The 23,066-nt window shown below is 41.4% G+C and overlaps 2 long non-coding RNA genes across 3 annotated transcripts; one reads left to right on the top strand and one right to left on the bottom strand.

The window, feature by feature from the left end:
* Positions 1-340: 340 nt before the first annotated feature.
* On the bottom strand, positions 341-18,042 carry LOC123370826. Of its 2 annotated transcripts, XR_006579581.1 has the most exons (4): positions 17,669-18,042; positions 10,099-10,296; positions 5,912-6,046; positions 341-442 (listed from the first exon to the last, which is right to left on the bottom strand). It is a non-coding gene; the product is annotated as an uncharacterized LOC123370826 (long non-coding RNA). The 2 variants fall into 2 exon arrangements; XR_006579580.1 differs by lacking the exon at positions 17,669-18,042 and having other exon boundaries at positions 10,099-10,802.
* On the top strand, positions 16,448-22,038 carry LOC123370825. The gene is made up of 3 exons (XR_006579579.1): positions 16,448-16,725; positions 17,529-17,603; positions 21,838-22,038. It is a non-coding gene; the product is annotated as an uncharacterized LOC123370825 (long non-coding RNA).
* Positions 22,039-23,066: the final 1,028 nt, after the last annotated feature.

The raw sequence follows: 23,066 nt of genomic DNA, 5'->3' as shown, positions 1-23,066 counted from the left end.
ATGGACATGAAGGTTCCATCAACCCACCCTACTATTGATCTAAATACACATTGCAATCTCTTTTCTCTGATAAGCTAAGTCAGACTTCTTATTTTTTACTTTTCTCAGCTTAAAATGAAGAGGTGTCTAATAAAATGTATAATGGCTTGTAGGTTTTATAGGCTGTGGCAGAAATCTAGTGTATTCTCCAGAGACAGGAGCTTTTCAAAGCAATACAGTAAGCAGTTTTCTCCAAGACTATCCACATCTAGACTTATTACTTCTTTTATCAAGGAAAGTGAATAGAGCAAGAAAGGACTAAAAAAAGTGTAATTCTGAATTACTCAGTTTGGCACAATAAGGGCTCTTCTGATGCAATCAAACTGATAGTGTTCCATATCTCGGCATTCATATCCCTCTGGGCAGGGCCTGAGGATGCAGTAACTGCCATCTCGTATAGTTTCTAGAATGCAAATGGAAAAAGAGGAATAGTTAAGAGTAGAAAGATACTGTACTTTGGTTAATCTTTGGTAGTCTTTATTTATATATACATAGGGTATTCAGCATAATATACACATTTTTTCATAGTGTACATACTGTTCTGGGGTTCTGCAGTTATCTAATAAGCAGAAAACATATAGTAACCCAAAGCTACAGTTCCAAAGCCACAGTCCAAATAATGGCTCCTTTTGCTTGCACACATTAAGAGGAAGGGGGCAGAGTAGCTACTGCCTCATCCAATGTGCACTCAAGGTAGGCATAATACAGCTACTTGCATTCCCCGCACACATAGGGAGGCCAAATAGCACTACTGGCAGAAACTCATGTCTCAGGGCTTATCTATTGCAGCCAGGTCCTGGTTTTGCTCTTTATTGGCTTTCCCATGTGACTAGTACTGGGTGGTGTGCATTATGCACCTCTTTTAAATGTGTAGCAGCTGTGCACCCACATAGCATTTGATACATAAGAACATAAGAAAGGCCGTACCGGGTCAGACCATAAGTCCATCTAGCCCAGTATCTGTCTACCGACAGTGGCCAATGCCAGGTGCCCCTGAGGGAGTGAACCTAACAGGCAATGATCAAGTGATCTCTCTCCTGCCATCCATCTCCATCCTCTGATGAACAGAGGCTAGGGACACCATTCTTTACCCATCCTGGCTAATAGCCATTTATGGACTTAGCCACCATGAATTTATCCACTTCCCTTTTAAACATTGTTATAGTCCTAGCCTTCACAACCTCCTCAGGTAAGGAGTTCCACAAGTTGACTGTGCACTGCATGAAGAAGAACGTCCTTTTATTTGTTTTAAACCTGCTGCCTATTAATTTCATTTGGTGATCCCTAGTTCTTGTATTATGGGAATAAGTAAATAACTTTTCCTTATCCACTTTCTCAACATCACTCATGATTTTATACACCTCTATCATATCCCCCCTTAGTCTCCTCTTTTCCAAGCTGAAGAGTCCTAGCCTCTTTAATCTTTCCTCGTATGGGTCCCTCTCCAAACCCCTAATCATTTTAGTTGCCCTTTTCTGAACCTTTTCTAGTGCTAGAATATCTTTTTTGAGGTGAGGAGACCACATCTGTACACAGTATTCGAGATGTGGGCATACCATGGATTTATATAAGGGCAATAATATATTCTCAGTCTTATTCTCTATCCCCTTTTTAATGATTCCTAACATCCTGTTTGCTTTTTTGACCGCCTCTGCACACTGCGTGGACATCTTCAGAGAACTATCCACGATGACTCCAAGATCTTTTTCCTGACTCGTTGTAGCAAAATTAGCCCCCATCATATTGTATGTATAGTTGGGGTTATTTTTCCCAATGTGCATTCCTTTACATTTATCCACATTACATTTCATTTGCCATTTTGTTGCCCAATCACTTAGTTTTGTGAGATCTTTTTGAAGTTCTTCACAATCCGCTTTGGTCTTAACTATCTTGAGCAGTGTAGTATCATCTGCAAACTTTGCCACCTCACTGTTTACCCCTTTCTCCAGATCATTTATGAATAAGTTGAATAGGATTGGTCCTAGGACTGACCCTTGGGGAACACCACTAGTTACCCCACTCCATTCTGAGAATTTACCATTAATTCCTACCCTTTGTTCCCTGTCTTTTAACCAGTTCTCAGTCCATGAAAGGACCTTCCCTTTTATCCCATGACAGCTTAATTTACATAAGAGCCTTTGATGAGGGACCTTGTCAAAGGCTTTCTGGAAATCTAAGTACACTATGTCCACTGGATCCTATACCTCCCTTGGGTCCTATAGAAAAATAATGTTTGTAGCTACCACTACTCTGCTGTTTCATCCCCTGCTCTCAGTGCACAAGATGCTGTGAAACAATAAATCCTTTAAGCAGTAAGGGACAGGTAGCAGACCTGTAAACACTGAATAAAGGAAAAACAGCATGTTATGCTTAATTGAAGACTGTAATGTAATACATATGCACAAAAAGGCTGAGTTAAGAGTGCAGAACTTTGGCATTTTCTTGTTTGAGTGCTAAGGTTTGCAACTTCAGAGTTCTTTTAACATTATATAGTTCTCCTGCAAACACTGAGTGTATAACGTATATATGCCTATAATTATGCAGTGATAAATAATTAAATGAAACCAAACTATTCTGGCAACATCATTATCCACAAGAGAAGAGTTTAAGTGCCAGATATGTATGTTCATTTATTCTGTTTTTTATAACCTCTCAGAATGTTTCTCTATTTTACTGTTTACATTCCTAATGTGTATAATTATTAATGGGATGTCAGAACAATACTCATACTTGGCACTTTTATTGTACCTTTCATCTAAGGAGAGGTGCAAGTTACTATTGCTTTCATGGTACATCCCCTGGTAGCCGTAGATGTTGGCCAAAGTATAAAGACTTTGCCATGTGAAATAGTTAAAAGTCACAGTATGTGACACTGACATACTCATCCGGTCACAACCCTTGCAGTACCTTTACTATAGCTCTAGATAGTGTTTCATCAATCAACCAAAATGTGAGGGCTAACACTTATTTTTTATTTGACACGATATGAGGAGACAAGGCTGAAAGATGGTATGCCAGTGTTTGGGATCTCTTCCTTTCCTCTCCAACCTGAGAAAAACGAGTTGTTTACTTTTAGAGCGTGTGTGAGAGAGAAAAAAACAAAACAAAACAAAACCAAAAACCCTAGAATTGCTGTAACTTTCTGACCAGGATATTTTAAATCTTTCTCTGAAAGATTAAGCTCAAAGATTTAGATCCACCCTAATGTTTGAGTGCAAAGTGAAAGTGAAGACTAGGATTTTCAAAGGCTAAGGGAATTAGGTGCCCAGCATCCAATGAAAGCCAATGCGGGTTGGTGCTTAAAACTCTTAGGCCCAGCTGAAAATGCTATCCTAGAATTGTGGAATGCTATTGAATGCTTGACCAAAATACTGGGTGAAGTTTAAGGCAAGTGTTATGCAGGAGATCAGACTAGAAAACCATAATGATCCCTCCTGACTTTAAAGTCTGTAAATTTACTCATGCTGACTTTTGGAGGCATCTAAAACAAGAAACTGATTTAGAACAACAGTTCCAATTTCTTGTGTGAAACTGAACATCAAGAGCAAAGATAAATGTTTTCAAATATGGTGGGGGGAGAGTTGATGTAAAACTCTTATTTTTGTTTAGCTTCACATTAGGAAATGCCTTAAGTAAAACTGAAATGAACCTTTCAAACTGAAAAGAGAGTGTCCGCTGAGGGTTTTTGCTGGTTTAACTAAAACCATTTAACCTACTGCTCAAAGTATGTAAAATTTGCTCTGTTGGATCAGGACCTGAATATAGAATTCTTTCATAATGTTTTACAGAGTGGCTTTTCTAACTATAACCAAGTATTTAACTAGTTATTGGTGGTTGTAATCCATGATTATTAATGAAAATGACACTAGGTCAATCTTATTTCAACGTCTAACTGTCACAAGATTAAAGGTATCACACAAATCTATTGAGCTCTTTGTGATTACAGAGTACTCCAGAAACCACAGCACTTTCCTTCCCCTCACCTGGCTGTATTTATACTCATAGAATTCTGTGAGTAACACACTTTTATAAGTAAGTACTAATGCACAAAATGGGGTGTGGTTTCTATCAGATAATCATAACCGTAGGGCACTACATAGCATCAGGCATAATCCTGCGCCTCTCATTCCCTGTGAGGGTGATTATCCCATGACAACCACACATTCTGGTGGTGGGTTTTTTTTAATTCCTTTACTCTTCTGGAATTTAATTTTGGTTTTGCAAGTGTGTCTGTGTGTGTATATAAAAAGGGTTCTGATGACCACAGATTACTATTTGTATTGTACCGTAAAACAGTTTTCACATGGTGAGATTCATAAATATTGCTACTGCTTGGCACTGCTAATGGACACAACAGAATGCTTTATCTCATCTCAAATAGCTTTATAGTAGTGACATGTCTGCAGCTGTAATACAAAGGCACATACTTAAGAGACTGCTAACATTTGGGAATTTCCAAATAGCTAAAAGCTAACTCAGTCTCTTTCATTCATTTCTTGTCCTTCTGCTTAACTCTATTACCAGTAGGTCAGGTTAATTTCTCACCTAATGGGAAGTAAGTGGAATGTAAATGAGTTATGCTTTCATAATTTTAGTATATTGACTGTCTCTAAGCCTGATATTTATATTGTAATTCTAAAGGGAACGTGAAAAATACTGATTTTGTTCCTTTTTATTTAATGTCGATCCAACTGTTTCAGATATCTGTATGCTCCTCTGGAGAAAGCAAAAACTAAATGAATTCAACAGCTTGGGTTAATTGAATAACTGGAAAGGTATTGCTAAAGATTAATGGAAGCTGCAAATAGGATTATCTTGAGATGTCATTTAAGCTACCTCAGAAAGGAGTGTGAGCTTCCACATGCCTCTGCATGTAGCTAATAAATATTTCCTAATTGGAAAGTAAATTACTTAATGTGCTTCCTGACAGTGTTTTCATAATGTCAGACTACATCATGATTTTCCTTTGAAGGATCTTTCCTAAAGGGAGTTGTTGCATTCATATCAATTTGAACTAATCCCTACATGTCGTGCTCTATTTACTGCACTCTTGAAGAACCATAAAATATATAACTTCATACTGATATGGAGCCAACTCCTGGTCACCTTATTCTTGTGCCCAGACTGATTGCATTCATTTGTTGAAATAAAGAATTAGTATAAAACAATTATTGAAGAATAATTAATGTTCTGTTGTACTGCATATGCTTCTAATTGTGTAAACACCTTTCTTTCAACTAAAAGATACTATAATTGTAGGGTAGTTGCAAATTTAAAGTACTTTTCAAAATGTTGGCCCAAAGCATCTTGTCCAGACCTAATTCTCTGCTGTATTGTGACTTGATAAACTTAACTTTATTAAAAAAAAATGTAGGATTATTTAAAAAACAACAACTGATTTCTCTCCCCTCCCTTTAAAAAATGTTTTACCAGGAGCACAGGGTAAATAATTAAATAATCCTGCTATGCACTACAAGGAGAGAGGTGAGTTCTTGAATGGCTCTAGAAGCATCTTCAAGGAATATGTTATATAGTATCTTTAAATTGTGCTAATGGGTGGGGTAGGGGAGAGAGAACATTTATAAGAGGCATTTATCAACTAGGAGTAATGAGATGAAACAGAGCAGGAAAAATGTAGGCTCTCTGGAAAATACTCCTTGCAATATACTCTTTTGGTTGTGAAAGTCTCCCAAGGGAAGTGGTGGAAGCCCCACTGAGTATCTTTTAAAACAAAACAGTAAGACTATGTTAGAGAGAACGTGTCTGTACTGGCAGGAGGATGGACAACATAACCTAATGAGAATTTTGCATCTCTGCTGTCATTTCTGTAAATGAGTTAAAAATATTGGCATACTATAGCTAATGCTTTTACCTGTGTCCACACAAATGTCCCCACCATTCTCAACAGCTGCCACCTGGTATCCCAGTTTGCAAGAACAGATCGCCCATCCATCAATCACATGTTAGCAGTTGGTATAGTCAGACTTGATATTCCACAGGGGGTTTACTAGGATGAAAATAAGAACATTTTAGAAAACCACATATTGGCCACAACAGTGATAGTTCAGCAATCTCTTGGCACTTTCAAACTTAGCTATATGGAGTGCAGCATTTCTTTTGTTACTCAGTCCCCTGCTTAGGGCTGTACCTACAGAACCAATCTGTACCTACAGAATTGACTAGCTTGTGAGGATTTATGTCCCTTCTAAAAATAACCCCCCAATTTTGTTTCAGTATATCTGTCCATATAAATGCTTGTTCAGTTTTTGTTTTGTTTTTAAATCTTTCTTAGCTCTTGGCCTCAGTCATGAGGCAACAAGTACCATGGTTAATTATGCATTATGAGAAATTATTTCTATTGAATCAGTTTTTAAAAGTTCTCAGAAAGATTATAGCAGAAATCGAAGTGGTTCAGAATGTCAAGTGAAAAGACTGGCATGGATAAATTTCCATATAAAGAGAGATTGAAAAGACTGGGACTGTTTATCTTAGAGAAGCACATAAAAGAGGACATGATAATGGTATACAAAATGGATGTACAGCGAAGGGATAGCAAACACTGCTATTCACTATTTTCTATAGTATGGGACAGTCAATGAAACTGAAAAGCAATAAACTTAGTCTCCTAGTCAGTCAGTGCACTGCTGCAAGTAAACACAGTGGGTTGTTGCAATCATCAGAAGACACAGCTTGAAGAGCTTCTTTGGCTAAGCGAAAGTGGATATAATAAAAAGAGATTCACTGGGCCAAATTCACCCTGGGGTAACTACACTGACTTCAGTGTAGAGATAAATTCAGCCTAGAGCTCTCTCTGCATCCCTTTAATTGTGAATGACAGCTCCTCATCTAGCTAGTCAGCCTTTCCACAGCATTTTCCTTTGTGCATGTGTTTTCTTTCTGAGCATGCTCATTTACACCAGTATAAACTCACCGATCTTGGCTACCTTTCATATAGAAGGATTGGGAGGAGCTCTTATATTTTGGTCCCTGTTAATTGGATGATAGGTTTGTTGCTAAAGTGGTGAGTCAGCAGTCCATTGAAACAATGTGGAAAATGTGGAAAAACATTTTGCTCTGAAATTCAGATTAGGCTCTCAGCATGTGAGCCATAGAAGCCTTCTGATGGTCTGTTTCAAAAACCCCAGAAATCATATTTTGTTTGAATTGAAATCTTAGGTAGAAAAGCAACATGTTTCTTTGTAGCCTGCAAGAGATCAACCTAAAGAAATATTTCTAGTCTTGCTGCTAAATAAGTATAGCTAACCTTGTGGCTGAGCCACAGAAATATTGCATAACTTGGCAGCATCTGTAAAAGTAGCAGAATTTTTAAGTCTTTTAGAAAATAAGTTAGTGAAACAATTCACGTCAAACACCAAAGTTTCAAATGAATAGCTTCTGAGGCCTGGTCTACACTGGGGGGGAGGTCGAATCAAGGTACGCAACTTCAGCTACGCGAATAGCGTAGCTGAAGTCGAACTACCTTAGTTCGAACTACTTACCCGTCCTCACGGCGCGGGATCGATGTCCGCGGCTCCCCCGTTGACTCCGCCACCGCCGTTTGCGGTGGTGGAGTTCCGGAGTCGACGGGAGTGCGTTCGGAGTTCAATATATTGTGTCTAGATGAGACGCGATATATTGAACTCCGAGAATTCGATTGCTACCCACCAATCCGGGTGGGTAGTATGGACGTACCCTGAGTAGATGTCTATGAGGAATTTGAAACAAAGTAGCTACTTTGATAAAGTGAGTAAAGAAACTACAAACTATTTTTTAAATCTATAATCCTGCAGAACTTGTGTTTAAAAGAACACATTTGCATGTTTAGTAAAAGCAGTTTTATATTTTAGAATTTCTAAGAACAGCTCTTTCACATTTCAATTAACCGTTGAAAGTATGAAAACTGTACTTATCCAATGCAGTTTTACTAAGGATGCTTGAAGATAGCTGTATTGATTAAAAAAGTGAATCAGAAGTGCCTACACTTGTACTTTCCCAGTTTTTTAATACTATCTACTCACAAATATAGTGCAGTGACCTCAGCAGTGGTAAAGCAAAATACATTTTTAAGTGCTTGGAATGTGCAACAGTCAGATGTTATGATCTGTTGATATAAAGACACCGTTAAATGTTTGTTAGAGTGCAGTTTTGATTAAGCTGAGATGTGTATTGCTTTTGGGTCACTTTTTATGACGGAGTAACAGCCTTATGGAGTGTTAGAGTGGGGGGAGGTATAGCTCAGTGGTTTGAGCATTGGCTTTCTAAACCTGGGGTTGTGAGTTCAAACCTTGAGGGGTCCATTTAAGGATCTGGGGCAAAAATCTGCCTAGGGATTGGTCCTGCATTGAGTAGGGGGTTGGACTAGATGACCTCCTGAGGTTCCTTCCAACCCTGGTATTCTGTGATTTTATGTTATTGATAGGGCCCTATCAAATTCACAGCTGTGAAAAACACATCACAGTTACCAACTTTCATGCAGTAAATAAGCACCCCGACTTTCACAATAAGCCAAAAATCAAGCTAATCCCATTTCAAAACAAACCAATCTCTAAGAATCTCTACGTGACTATATTCCCCCTGGTGTGCAGTCTGGGACTGTGTTGGACCTGCTGTGCATCCCTGACTCTCTCCCCCCTTCCTCCTGCTTGCCAGGAGCCAATTAAAAAAAAGGAAGCAACAAGTTACAAACCAAAAACTTGCCAACAAGCAACTCACAAGCCAAAACCAATTTCTGCATTTTTTCCCACAGGTTTGGCATGTTTGGTCACGGTCCGTGAAATCTGGTCTCTCCTGTGAAAACTGGTCTTTTGTGTACTTTTACCCTATACTATACTCCTTTATACTATAGGGTGAAAGTATATACAAGTACGCAGCATTTCTCAAACTGGGGGTCCTGACCCATATTGTAAAGTGGTCGCAGTATTGCCACCCTTACTTCTGTGCTGCCTTCAGAGCTGGCCAGAGAGCGGCAGCTGCTGGCTAGGTGCCCAGGTCTGAATGCAGTGCTGGTGCCAGCAGCAGCAGAGTGACAGAAGTAAGGGTGGCATAGTAAGGTATTGCCACCCTTGCTTCTGCACTGCTGCTGGTGGCACTATAGGCGCCAACTTTCCCTAGCACCAGTGGGTGCTTGTGCCCCCCCACCCCGGCACCACCCCATCCCACCCCTTCCCTGCCCCCTTCCAACCTCTTCCCCAAATCCCCGCCCCAGCCCCCCCTTCCCTGATCGCACCACATTTCCCCCCTCCCCCTCCCTTCTAGCACTTGCCATGCAAATCAGCTGTTTCATGGCGCAAGCACTGGGAGCCAGGGGGAAAAAGTGGGCATGCGTTGCAACCAGGGGAGGAGATGGAGGCAGAGCAGAGGCAGAGGTGAGCTGGGACGAGGAGCAGGGTGGGGAGCTAAGCACCGAACAATTTTTCCCCGTGGGTGCTCCAGGGCTGGAGCACCCATGGAGTCGGTGCCTATGGGTGGCACTGCATTCAGATCTGGGTGGCCAGAGAGCAGCGGCTGCAGGCCAGGAATCCAGCTCTGAAGGCTGCGCTGGGAAATTCTGATTGAAGATTTTTACATGTCTGTATGTTGCCATTGTTCAATAAATATTCATGCTTTGTTACAGCTTCATGAAATTTAAGATTTAAATATATGACATCATGAAATTCAAGATTTTTAAAGTGCTATGGCCATGAAATTTATGAAAATGGACTGTGAATTGGGTAAGGCCTTAGTTATTGACAGTATATAGGCAATATGAAGATGGAAAGAAATGCACAAGTCTTTCCCCTTGAATTTCTCATTTCCAGATTTTCAAATTTGGGTGTATCCTTACTCAATATAAACTATCACTAAATGTCATTTTTGTTTGCTAAGATATAAAGTTGCCATGTTGGCCATCCATTGAATGGGATATAACCCAAATCAATTCTCCAACTAATTAATACCGTTTTTAAAACGAACAAACCCTCAAAGGTATTTAGGTTTTAGCTATAGTTCATGTGACCTGAAACTTATCAAAATCAGTGCTCTGGAAACAGTTCTAACTTCTCTCTAAGTTGCATTCCTTACCCTTCAGTTACTTCCTTTCTCTGCTCTGTGTCCCACACCAACGGAGAGAGAAACTTCATCTGGTACTGATGTTTATTTCTTTTCTTTCCAGGTAAGGATCGGTGGTCACTGGTGCATTCAGGTGTGGTTCTTGGTTTGAGAGTTGCTTCCTTCTTTTCCTTAGACATATTATCTTGAATGAATAATGCACCTAAGGTCCTATGGGCATAGGCATTACCCAGAATTACTAGTAACAGCCCATCCCAAATAAGAACAGAAACAAGACTTTGTGTTCTACAACTAGATTGAGCCATTGAAACAGTGTTTGTTATAGGGGGCTCCTTTATGGAGTGCAGCTTGTCACCACCCCCACATGGATCTCTGGCCCCATAGAACACACATCATGGGTATGGGCAGAGGAGGACAGTGCTGTGGGAAGAAGCTAATGCCTCTCTCAGGCTGGTACATGGAGAGAATAAATTAATAGAGAATGTCCCTTCCATGCACATATCCTGGCAAAATTATTCCTTGTCTTCCCTCCAATCATGTTAAGACTGAGTCCTACTGGTGGGGTGGGACTAGGTGGCAGTGCAGCTTGCCCTGAAACTGCCTAGTTCATATGTACTCAGGACAAATAGCACAGCAGACTTAAATCTTCATGATCCTCACACATCCTCACTTAAAATAATGTCATTGGTCCTCCCACCACACCCCCACTTTTTAAAAACTAGCTTTTCTTCCTAATTTTAAATGTTCAACTTTATAAACAAGGCATCTGCTGGTTAAGTCACACTTGGTAACCTTGGTAACCAAATGTACTTTGTCTTAACGTGTACCCAACCTAACATTAAAAGGCAAACTCTGTAGCAGCTGGATCATTGTAAGCAGTAATCTGCTAAACCTTTTCAAATATATCTTGTGAGCCTCTCAGTAATTACTGACTCTACATAACATGTCATTTTTCTGTCCTGTTAAGAACTCAACAGTATAGTTAGGTCACATTTTTATTTATCTGCCCCCCCCCCCCAAACATTTTTTATCCCAGCTGTGAAATCAAAAAGTAACACTCGCACATGAACACAGAGTATGTTTCCAACAAAGATACATTTTTTTATATTTTGTGAGAATCCAACAAGCCATATATGGAAGGAACAACTACAATTTACAGTTTAACTTTTACATTCCCCCTCTTTTCCCCTATATGCTTGTAAGCCTTAAATTGAAAAAGGTGTGTGTTTTTTTCTTTGCCAACAAATTAGGTCTTAAAGGACTATGTCTTCTTGATAATCTAGTTAGTTTTTAAAAAGAGCCAAAGTTGTTTCCAAAGTTGTTTAACCTCAACTCCTCAACTATTTTTTGTGGGATTTGCAAGTCATATTTTCCTATTTTATGTACGCACATTTCCCCTGTTGTGGTGTCAGACAAATACAATCAACAGCTATTTAAGGGAAACCATGACACAGATTCACTTTTGTGGATAGCCACAGAATGATATCCACTGACTTCAGTGGGGCTACTCATATGATATGAGTAACTGTTTCACAGTTGGGCCCATTTTATTGTCAACTGCAAAAGTAAGTAACAATTATAAAAATTATCTTATACCACTTAGGTGATAAGATACCACTCTTGCACCTGAGAGAGGTGGCATGGTTATAGGCAAATGTACTAAAATGGCATGAATTTTTGGTGGAGGGACACACAGCTGTCCCTCTACCACTAGCCCCCTCACTTGTGGAGTCCCACAAGGATTAATTCTAAACAATATCTAGACACAGCCATAGGGAGAACTGCTCAGACCACATGGACTCAATTGCCAGCGATATGCAGATGACACACAAAACTATCCTTCACCACATATGACAATACCACTGCCATCAAGATGGCTCAGTGCTTGGACAAGATCAGTGCATGGATGGAGCTGCCCCTGAGAAACACAAAAGTGATGTTGGTGGGCAGATGAAAGGACTTTAGGAGTTTTCAGCTATGGTGTGGTCTCCTTTATTTGAAAAAACTCACCCACAACTAGTCAGTTAAGCCTCTAGAGAGTGTTCCTGGATTCCTCACTGACACTGAACTATCACATAGCAGCATGTCTTAGATGGTACAGTAGTTAGGGACTAGCCTGTGACTTGGGTTCAATTCCTTTCTCTGACACAGACTTCCTGTGGGACTTTGGCAAATCATTTAATTTTTCTTTGCCTCAATTCCCCATCTGGGACTAAAAGTAGGGATAGTAGTACTTCCCCACTGCACAGGGGCCGAAGGCCTCAGATACGGTCATAAAGGGTGCCATAGAGAGCGAGCAATATTACACTTCCTACTCATCCATTCTTGCATAAAACTTTGGTATCACATTAGTGAAAACACATTTATACAATTGGAAGTTACTACCTGACTCATCCATAGAAGCCTAAAATTAGGGGGATTCTTGTACTTTTCCAGCCTTCCTATACCTTAAATGGAAGTGAACAATGTGGTTGCAAATCCAAGATAGTGAATAAAAATGAAAGTGTCTAAGCTGAACAGTTACTTCAGAAACACACCATTTAATGCCACACGGCTTGATCAATTAGGGGGAGGGATAGCTCTGTGGTTTGAGCATTAGCCTGCTAAACCCAGGATTGTGAGTTCAGCCCTTGAAGGGGCCATTTAGGGATCTGGGGCAAAAAATCTGTCTGGGGATTGGTCCTGCTTTAAGCAGGGGGTTGGACTAGATGACCTCCTGAGGTCCCTTCAAACCCTGACAATCTATGGGTCAATGTTGGGATATTGAAAGTCTTTTTCCTGAGTGTCTGGCTGGAGAGTCTTGCCCGCATGCTCAGGGTTCAGCTGATCGCCATATTTGGGGTCGGGAAGGAATTTTCCTCCAGGGTAGATTGGCAGTGGCCCTGGAGGTTTTTCGCCTTCCTCCGCAGCATGGGGCAGGGGTCGCTTGCTGGAGGATTATCTGCTACTTGAAGTCTTTAAATCAGGATTTGGGGACTTCAACAGCTGAGTCAAGGGAGAGAATTATTTCAGGAGTGGGTGGGTCAGCTTTTGTGGCCTGCATCTTGCGGGAGGTCAGACTAGATGATCATAATGGTCCCTTCTGATCTTAAGTTCTATGATTCTATGATGTAAAGATTGTGCTAGTCCAGGGGTCGGCAACCTTTGGCACGCGAGCCAATTTTTAATGGTACGCTGGAGCCTGCCGGGACTCCAGCATGCCACTAAAAATCCTGCCCAGCCCGGCACGCTCTCCTCTGCCCTCCACTTCCCCCGCGGGGGCACGGAGCAGAAGCATAGCCGTGCGCTCGGGGTGGGCAAATGGCCCCACTCTCCCGGCCCAGCAAGCCGTGGGGGGTCTGCGCTCCCGGGACGGAGCATGGGGCTGAGCACAGCAAGCTGTCGGCCCCTCCCCCGCCTTCTCCCCTCCCCTGGAGCCCTGGGGCTGCGCGCTCCCGAGGGCAGCGTTTGGCTCCGCGGGGTGGCAGACATGCTCCCCGCTCAACCGGAGCAGCGGGGCTGTGCGCTCCCGCGGAGCAGCGTATCTAGCTCTGTGTGAAGCCTCATGGTAAGGGGCCCAGGGCTGGAGGGGGTTGGATAACGGGTGGGGGCAGTTAGGGGACAGGGAGCAGGATGGGTTGGATGCGGGGGTGGGATCCCGGGGGAGTGGTTAGGGGCGGGGGGGTTGGATGGGGCATGGGAGTCCTGGGGTTTGTGAGGGGGCAGGGGGTGGATAGGGGTCCGGGCAGTCAGGGGACCGGGAGCAAGGAGGGTCCTTGGGGGGGGGAAGTTAGGGTGGGGGGTCTCTGAAGGGGGTGGTCAGGGGACAAGGAGCTGGGGGGGTTGTATGAGCTGGGAGTTCTGGGGGTCCTGTCAGGAGGCACGGGTGTGAAAAAGGGTTAGGGCAGGCAGGGAGTGGGGGGTGTTGGATGGGTCGGGAGTTTGGGGGTCCTGTCAAGGGCCGGAGAGTGGTTGGATAGGCATGGGAGTCCTGGGGGTCTGGCTCAGGACGAGGGTGTGGATAAGGGTCGGAGCAGTCAGGGGACACGTAGGAGGTAGAGTCTAGTCTGGGGACAAGGAACAGGGAGGCTTAGATAGGGGGTGGGGTCCTGGGGGGCAGTTGGGAGCAGGGGTCCCAGGAGGGGGTAGTCAGGAGACAAGGAGCAGCGGGGTTGAGAGTTTTTAGGGGGGCAGTCACCCAGCACTCTCCCCTGAGCCCTGACCCCCGATCCCCCCACACATACACACCACGCCCTCTGCCCTGAGCCCGGCACCCCCCACCCCCCCGCAGGCCCCTGCCCTGAGCCCTGTACCTCTCTCATACATACCCAGCCCTCTGCTTGACTCCTTCATCCCCCCCCACTACCCGCAACCCTAGCCCTACTCTGGCACCCCCACCCATACCCAGCGCCCCCTCTGCCCTGACACCTACACCCCTCCACATACCCAGCCCCCAGCCCTGACTCCAGCCCTCTGCCCCCAGCCCTCTGGGTCCTGGCCACCAGCCCCGCACAGCCCGCTGCTGGTCTGGAGTTCTGGCTGACGAACCCTTGCCAGCCGGGGTCCCGGCCACAGGCCCCGCTCAGCCCACTGCCGGCCTAGGTGAACAGAACCCCAGACCAGCAGCGGGCTGAGCAGGCCGGCAGCGTAAGATCAACATTTTAATTTCATTTTAAATGAAGCTTCTTAAACATTTTGAAAACCCTGTTTATTTTACAATACAACACTAGTTTAGTTATATAATATATAGACTTATAGAGAGAGACCTTCTAAAAACCGTTAAAATGTATTACCGGCATGTGAAACCTTAAATTAGAGTGAAGACTTGGCACACCGCTTCTGAAAGGTTGCCGACCCCTGTGCTAGTCATTCAGAGCATTGACAGAAAGCGAGCAAGGGACCTTTTAGTTCCTTTAATATTCTACTCCTCCTTCTAGTCATTCAGTCTCTCTAAATAAAGAACATGGTGGTTTCATTGTACATGCTGGAAAGTGCTTTACACATGTTATTTCTTCTGTAAAACCTGCAGCACTTGCTGCCATAGTAATGCTCCTACACTGGTGCAAATGTGCTCATAGAATGACACCTGGTGGCCAGACAAATGAACGACAAGACATTCCCCTGTCATTCCATTTCCCACTCCCTTCTCTCTGTTCTCAGAGTGCAGTCATCACTAATTAGAAATACATTACTGTTAGGTGTTAAACAGGAGGTTCTCTAGAGTACTTATAAAATACAGACAAGCCTGTGTAGAAAGTCATATCAAAATTATACACTGCATATGCAATTTTTCAAAATCTATTTTGGCCATTTACATATAATAGTATCTTTAATACAACTGTGTGAATCTGCAGACAATGTTTTCACAATTCCCTGTGTGGAGTGTTTTGCTTCTTTTCTCTTTGCCTCATTTTGACAGCAGCTATTCAATATATAGCAGCATTTCCAGTGTATGGTCTGTCTAGGTTTAGGACTCAGCCATAAACAATTACTCCAAGCTGAGGAATACAAAATTACAACCTTTTAAAATACTAGTTAAAAAAAGAAAAAAAAATAACAGGCAAATGGTTAAGGATGAAAAATAAATTAAGTCTACAGGCTCACAACATTTTCTGCGCTAATAACTCACAACTGTCTTTGAACTAAAAACATCTGGCAACTGTTTAGTTAAAAGCAATTAAGAAATATATTGAAATCTAGAAAATAGCTCAGTAACTAAACACCAATAAATACTTTACCTGAAGTGTTATGCAAAACATAAAGGTTTGCAGCCTCTTGTTAAATCAGATATAACACTGAAAACAGATAGGTAGAAGCTTTCTTGTGGAGGGGTTGGAACAATGATAACCCATATGGAAAACAACCATGAAAAATATGAACATTGCAGACACTTGCATCAAATAGCTAAAAATTGACTTAAAGACTTGACAGTGCTCTCTGGACAGCTTTGAAATACATTGGCTTTAGAACAGTAGTTCTCAAACTTTTGTACCAGTGACCCCTTTCACTTAGCAAGCCTCCGAGTGCAACCCCCCCTTATAAATTAAAAACACTTTTTAATATATTTAACACCATTATAAATGCTGGAGGCAAAGAGGGGTTTGGGGTGGAGGCTGACAGCTCACAACCCCCCATGAAATAATCCCACGACCCCCCATTTGAGAAACCCTGTTCTGAGCAGATATTTTCTGGGTTGTTTTTCTTAGTTTTTATTAGGAAAATGTACATGGAGAGGATCTTTATACCTTGTCAGTTAATTTACCCCTACTGTTTTTCTTCATCACCATGAAGACAATTCTTGGTGATACAATTGGCTGCTGTAGAGAGGATTATGATGTCACAAACAGAGGACTATGGCACTGATTCCTAGTCATGTGAAGTCTTCTTTGTATTGTTCCCCAATGCAAAGCAGGCTAAAACCCAGTGAGGACCCAGCAACATGAGGATTTCCCTTGTGTAAGGAGACACTTTGAGTGACAGGCCCTTTTGTGGCTCCTGCACCACTACCCTACCCAGCTGCCAGTGTACGGGACATGGCTAGGAGACATCGCCACTTGACAACTAGGAGGCTTGAAGACACTTTTGTACCTTCCCCACCTCAGCAGGGTTGGACATAGCTTAGGATCAAACCTTTGACTCAGAGTGAGAAATCAGCAGCTGGTAAAGAAGAATCTAAGTATTCCTTCTAAGAAAAATAAGGGTTAAAATAAAGGTGTTTATAATATATGAGCAAAATTCCTCTATGCATAAACCCTCTCTGGTGTAGTGGTCATGAAAATATTAGCATGCCACAACTAAAGGAGAATGTTATAGTATATAATGATTCACAAAGGCCAGGATCACTAAACTATGCCTAGTTGCTTTGTAGTACAAAATCTAGCTGACAAGCTGCAAGTTGTACATATGGGCTTGCTGTTCAACTGAATTTATACATAAAGAATTTAAAGCCTGGGCAGACTCAATAATTTATGGAGGGTTTCCCAAATAAAAAGCATAGCAACAGAAGGCGTGACCTTCCACAGTATCAACTTTAAAGCTGGATATTGCCAAGAGACAAGTAAAGCTGTTAGACTAGGAGTATGCACAGAGCTAATCCTTGAGATACAGTGCAGCCAGATCAAAGATAGCACTGTAAAGGCAGAGGGAGGATTTTTAAACATGGCCATTTAAACTGCTGACAACTGATGGAGCTCAATTAAGGTTTGGAACATCACATTAGAATGGCCAGAGTTTTACGTACATAACACCCAGAGACTAACAATATAAACACCAATTTTAGTCTTATCCCTCCACGGATGCAATACATCTGGCGACAACAGAAGATGGACATTTTTAAAAAACAAACAAACACATAAAAAAACCCAACTTTAATTCATTCTAAGTTTTCTTACCGAATTAAAAAAAAAAGTTAAATTCTTGATCAGCGGGCAAGTTTTAATACAAGTTGCCAAACTGTTTTTCAGAGATCTGTGTTACACCACAGAATGATGTTCAGCTACAGAAGATGACTTTTTTTATGGATCCATGTCAGCCAAACAGTAAGTACTGAAAGGCTCGTTATTATAAACACAGTTGATTTTTGCAGGATAGTACAAAATGTTACCTTTTCTTTATGTGGAGACATAAATAACCTGCGGAGTTGTGAAGCCCTGCTAGGAATCCAGTAAAATCTAAATGATAATATATAGCAACCTGCAGCTTCCTGTCTGCCTTTGTGCTGTGTATGATCAGGTGTCTCTGGTATACCTTTGATTTAAAGACTTATAAGAAACATCAAAGCACTTCAAGTACTGTTGTTAGACACTAATGAGCTTTGCCATGGTACACTACCTTTGTCTTTCTGATGTCACTGCATTATTTTTACTTGGCATATGCAGTGTGCTATGAAAGGTTGCTTGTTTCACAATCATTTCCTTTTATGACACTGGTTATTTGCACTCTTATAGCACCTTTATCCAAGTCTCTCAAACACATTACAAATGACAGCATCCTGTAAATAGATAAAGAATTCCCACTTTAGGATGAAGAAATTGAGGCAAAGTAGGTGAAATGACTTGCCCTCAGTCATACAACAATTCAGTGGCAGAGCCAATGACAGGACTCCTAGGTTCTAACTACTGCTAGTCCAACCCTTTTCTGTTCAAGTGATACCATTTCACATTTAGCTTGCTATTGTCTTGCAAGTGTAGCATTTCAGAGAAATGCCTGCATTAATTGCTGTAATAATTTGTTTAAATTCTTCATGGATCTATCTGTAACTTGGTTGCAAAACTAGGTTGACTTTTGTCTTATATAAACATTCACCCATTATATTAACATTTTTCCATATTTTTCTCATGATTATGTTATCTAACAAAATACCCCTGTGGAATGTTAAGAGATTAATTGGCCCTGAAGAAATGGTGGTGTTTGTGACCTTTTTAAAAAACAGGTAACATCTAATACAAATCTCAAAAACTCACTGATATTTGGGAAGATTTTCTCTCCAGCCCAAGGGAAAATACATAACAAATGTTTTATATGCTACTGTCTCATGCTGTGATGATAGGAAAGTTACATTTGAGAAGGCTGAATTTAAAAGGTTAAAGACAAGGAAGACTATCTGCTAAATATCTGTATCCCTACCTCCTACGATATTTGATCTCTTGTTTGGCAGCCTTCATTATTCCCTTCGTGATACTCTCCACTATATTTTGAGGTATATATATTTTCTTGACTATATTTCAGGTTCATCCTATATAGGAAGCCTTGTATTCACTAGGCAATGAATTGTGCCTTTCAGTTTGTTAGGGAATAAGAAACTCTTTCTCCTTCTCTCATGCTTGTAAAATGTACTTGGGGGGATTACTTTCACTTTTGTTACCTAGTCCCTCCTTGAACTCATAACTAATGCATTAGTAGGGCTATTAGTATTTTGAGATCAAGAGCTTGTTCATATAACTTTCAGCATGAAAGGTAGGTCTTCAGTTAAGAGAAAAATAATAAAAATGTGCTAGAAGATAAGTACCAGTACTAGCTGCATATAAAAAGTTTATTTTTTGCATTCAGACTAATATCTGCACTGTGTATTTTTCAGCCAAGGGCTACAAACAAGTAGTCTTTCATGCATCACTGCTTCTACTGGTCAGAATAAAATTTCTGCCATGATTTTCTAGTGCTATTGTTTTTTTTTTCTTTAAGTAGTTTCATTAACATGTAGGATTAAAAGATTTTTTTAAACAAAATCACCTTACGTTTTTAAAACAAAAGCAAACACATTCTTCCCCTCTCTCTTTGCTCCCCCCCCTCAAAAACAACAAAACAATCTACTTTGATATCTATAATCCTGTTCTTCAGCTGTGGTAGGTGGCTGGTGCCTATGAGTTTGCTATAGTATATTCAGTGTTCTTTACATATCCAAAGGAAAAAAAAAGTCTCTTTCTACCCATAAGGTGTCCAGCTGACCATTTATTTCTAATGTCTTTAACATGCTGCACTGATACAGCTTTCATGTTTGACAAACATCTGTCTCACAATGAATTAGCTTGGTTTGACTTAACATAGTGTCTAAATGACCTACTAAGAAGTCCTGAGAGGGAAATTTTATTAATGGAGTTTTCTTCCATTTTGACACTCTTTCATATGATTGAGCTTGACAGACATGGTAATTATTGATCCTGATGGTCATTGTACTGCATGGCTTTGTGTCATGAGTTCGTTGATGTAGTGCTGATTTGAAGAATTCCCTCTGTAGCTGTTGCTCCTCTTCACTGGGCCTCTGCTTTGGTTAAGTATTATTTACCATCTTTCACATGATTCTGTTGAGAAATGTGTGGGGGTGCTGAGAGCCATTGAACCAAACTGTTAACCCTGCATATGAGGGAAATTACTTCAAGCCAGGGTGTGCATCACCAATGGAAATGTTTTAATCTCATATTCTAATACAGATGCTATGAAAAGTTATATTGATGTCTCAGGACAATTCAGCACATTGTTTGATTGTTAGATTTTTTTATATAAAAGGAAATCCTCTAAAGCAGTGTTTAATTTTTAGGGGTAGAGGGAACTATATTGGCAGTGTGACTGAGTGAACAAGCCGATTTTTTGTTTGGGTTCTGTGTTCACTTGATGCTTATTTGGCACACAGTTAAGTGGGCTCTTTTTACTCAATTTTATTTTCGTGAGTGTAGAATTGTAACTAGTTTATGAAGGTTTCAGAGTAGCAGCCGTGTTAGTCTGTATCCGTAAAAAAAAACAAAAAAAAAACCAGGAGTACTTGTGGCACCTTAAAGACTAACAAATTTATTTTAGCATGAGCTTTCGTGAGCTAAAGCTCTCTAACCACTCAGTGACAGACTTGAAGGTGGCAATTTTGCAACAAAAAAACTTCAAAAACAGACTCCAAAGAGAAACTGCTGAACTTGAATTAATATGCAAACTAGATACTATTAACTGTGGTCTAAACAAAGACTGGGAATGGTTGGGTCATTACACCAATTGAATCTATTTCCCTATGTTAAGTTCTCCTCACACCTTCTATGGGCCATCTTAATTATCACTTCAAAAAGTTTTTTTTCCTCCTGCTAACGATAGCTCATCTCAATTGATTAGACTCTGCCTGTTGGTATGCATGCTTCCACCTTTTCATGTTCTCTGTATGTATAAATATCTCCTGTCTGTGTGTTCCATTCTATGCATCCGAAGAAGTGAGCTTTAGCTCATGAAAGCTCATACTAAAATAAATTTGTTAGTCTTTAAGGTGCCACAAGTACTCCTGTTTTTTTTGTTTTGTTTTTTTTTAGTTTATGAAGGTCAGTTCTGACCTATGGAGAAAATTCACTTGTCCTCAGTTCCAGCCTATCATTAAATGTACAGTAGAATGTTTAAAGGAAAAATATTTCAGATGATGGTGAGACATAGTACCAACAAGGAAGCTGAAGGGTTGAAAAGATTACTGTAATTTGATATTGCTATGAAAAGAATGAGGTCCTGTTGCAAAGGTGAAGAACTCTGAGGAATTACTACTTAAATATACCAAAGCAGAGCAAGTGACCATGCTCACCCTTCGCCTAAGATCACTTCACTCATGTCTTCCTCATCAGATTCAAGTTCTCTCAGTACTGCATTTAAGTTTCTGCTAAATTCAGCTGCTGCCTACATCCAAGATCATGCTCCCTTCTCTCACTCCCATGCGATCCTTTGCATTAAGAATCCCTTTCTTGACCAGCCCTATCATCATCTCCTTCTTTTAGTTCCTCCTTAAACTACACTGCTGTCATGAAGCCCATAATTTCATTCAAGTCTACTCACATGTATTTTTTAGTATGTATACTGTGCTTCCCTGGTCTGATACACACAGGCTGTGGTCCAGCAGGAAGTGTTTTGGGTTATTAGACATGCTTGCTGATATTTCCTCTATTCTGTAGTCCTAAGGACATGGTGGGTGTATAATAAAAAAAACCACTCTTTAAACTGAGCTACACCCTCCCTTGCTAAGTAGTGATGACAAGGACAAAGTCATAATACATTTCCTTCCATAATTTCTCTGCCAGTAGGAAATAGCACATGGCAGCATCAATTCCAGACCATCTTCTCTGATTCAATTATAGCTACTGCAGAGGTAATAAAAAGGAGCGGAGACAGGTGAATGTGGTGGCACTAATAAAAAGGCAGCTTTATGATAATAACTCGCTTTTAAACAAAAAGCCTCAGAACCCAGGAGTCCAGTGAAGGTGTGATATTAGAGTATGCAAAAGATACGTATATACTAATACTCTGTTTCACACTGTGCAGGCTGAAGGAGATAAACCAGTAGCTGTGCCACTAATTGGAGTAAAAGACCTCTCTTTCAGCAAGAGATTGGAGCTGAACAATATAGTTTCAGTGAAAAGATGTAGGTGCATTTATAAAGCACTTCTGGGAAAATAACTGAAGACGAAGGAGAAAAATGCTACAGAAGACTGTGTTCAATCAGAATAAATATATCCAAGATAAAATGCCTACAACAGACTGTACTGTATAGAATGAAAAGAGGTGATTCAACAAACTTCCCTTTCCGTTGCAGGTTTACTAGGGGCTCTTCTTACCCTTGTTTCTTATTGTCCTCTCTGCCTGAGGTAAGAATGCCAACTTTTATATCACTAGATTGTACCAGCCTGATCCTCCAGCTGCTATGATGGGGATGGTTACCAAGCCTTTTGTGCCGTCTGCCCATTTTTACCCAGGCGCCCCCAACCAACCTCACCGAGGCCAGCCAGGAGCACTCACAGGCTGATGATGACAATGGCTACCAGTCATTTTGCACCATCTGCCACCGGGAAGGGGATGCTGGTGTTCAGCGCTGCAGCACCCCGTCTACCAGCAGCATGCAGTAGACATAGGGTGACATTGAAAGAAGGCGAGAAAATTTTTTCCCCTTTTCTTTCGGGGGGGGGGGAAGAAGGGTGTAAATTGATGACATACACCCTGAAACACCCGGGGAAATGTTTTTGACCCTTCAGGCATTGGGAGCTCAGCCAAAAATCCAAATGCTTTTCGGTGACTGCGGGGACTGTGGGATAGCTGGAGTCCTCAGTCCCCCCTCCCTCCCTCCATGAGCGTCCATTTAATTCTTTGGCTTTCTGTTACGCTTGTCACGCAGCACTGTGCTGAGTCCCTGCTGTGGCCTCTGTCTATCATAGCCTGGAGATTTTTTCAAATGCTTTGTCATTTCATCTTCTGTAACGGAGCTCTGATAGAACAGATTTGTCTCCCCATACAGCGATCAGATCCAGTATCTCCCGTACGGTCCATGCTGGAGCTCTTTTTGGATTTGGGACTGCATTGCCACCCATGCTGATCAGAGCTCCACGCTGGGCAAACACGAAATGAAATTCAAAAGTTCACGGGGCTTTTCCTGTCTACCTGGCCAGTGCATCCGAGTTCAGATTGCTTTCCAGAGCCGTCACAATGGTGCACTGTGGGATACTGCCCAGAGGCCAATACCGTCGAATTGCGGCCACACTAATCCTAATGCGACATGG

Source organism: Mauremys mutica, chromosome 5 (genome assembly GCF_020497125.1).
Source record: "Mauremys mutica isolate MM-2020 ecotype Southern chromosome 5, ASM2049712v1, whole genome shotgun sequence".
Taxonomy (NCBI): domain Eukaryota; kingdom Metazoa; phylum Chordata; order Testudines; family Geoemydidae; genus Mauremys; species Mauremys mutica.
Note: the sequence above shows the minus strand (reverse complement) of the source record. Positions and strands in the feature narration are given on the sequence as shown.